Source organism: Octodon degus, unplaced genomic scaffold (assembly GCF_000260255.1).
Source record: "Octodon degus isolate 3935 unplaced genomic scaffold, OctDeg1.0 scaffold00666, whole genome shotgun sequence".
NCBI lineage: Eukaryota > Metazoa > Chordata > Mammalia > Rodentia > Octodontidae > Octodon > Octodon degus.
The window spans coordinates 9,798-11,044 of record NW_004525242.1 but is presented as its reverse complement, the minus strand read 5'-3'; positions in this window follow the sequence as shown (position 1 = coordinate 11,044).

The window sequence follows — 1,247 nt, the reverse complement described above, 5'->3', positions numbered from 1 at the left end:
TGGCACAGCAGGCCAGGGATCAAACCCCAAGCCCCCTTGTCTGCCTAAACCTGCACTTTAATCCACTGAGCTATCTGGCTGGTCCATTCTTGACTTCTCTGAACTGGAGCCCCTTCACATTACACCCACAAGCTACATGTGCCACCATGAAGCAATATCATTTTCCTACTGAGACTTCTGCTATTGCCTCTTTTGTGGGATCTTACCTAAAGAGCCAACTTCCAAGATATTTTGTGTCAGAAAACAAGTTAAAATGCATAAATCAGATGATGGATGTCCTGGGTATATCTCTTGTCTTACTATCCCTGGACTGCATGGTTTCACAGCGATGATGCAAATGATAGAAAAGAATGGTAGAGCATGTTAATGATAATCCCTATTACCTTTCTCTAACTTTCTTCAGGATATTCTCAATGCAGACTTCTCTGTCAAAATATTAACCATTACACTGAAAGCTCCTGTTTAGCTCACATAGTTATCATCATTTGGCTTGTATGTCTTCTTTAGGGCAAACAATCTTGTATTTTGACTTCCTGACACGTTCTTTTAAAGTTTGCTGCTTGCCTTTCAGCCAGAGTAAATTATTGGCAGATGTTATGATGCCTCCTGGCAAAGTCTGTTGTTCTTTAATGCTCTCTGCTGCTATCTGTCTTTAGGGAATTCCATCCTGGTTCATGATGACAGCTTTCAAACTCATTGGCCTTTGGTGATACCAACTCACAGTGTAAAAGTTCAGCTTTCTCTCCTGACAATTGAAAGGAGAGGAAAAGCATGCCAACAAAAATAATTATTATTAGATGGAAGCTGTTATTGCGTGAACAACTCAGTGCTAAAAGAACTTGGAAAATGCATATAATTAAGAACATCTGACTTATGTTTGTAGAATTTCAGACATCTTGTTTGCTATGGGTAGAAGAGCCATTTTCAATAAACATGAAGGAAGGAGTGGCAGAAAGGTCTATAGGCGCTGAAAGGAGAAGTTGTTTCAGACAGGCTGGCTTTAGACATTTTGTTCATTGTTTTGAAAATATAAACAACACCCAAAAGTAAAATAGGGAAGGTTTATTTACCTCATGGTTTGTAGAGTTTTGAGTTCATAGCTGACTTTCTGTCTGGCAGTAGGATATGGCTGAGGGCCTGAGAGTGGACCAACATTCTTGCTAGGGAAAAGGCAAAAGGCAATAAACTACAAGCAACACACAGCAAACCATTTTCTGTCTCTTCTGTTTTATATTCTGGATGGATAG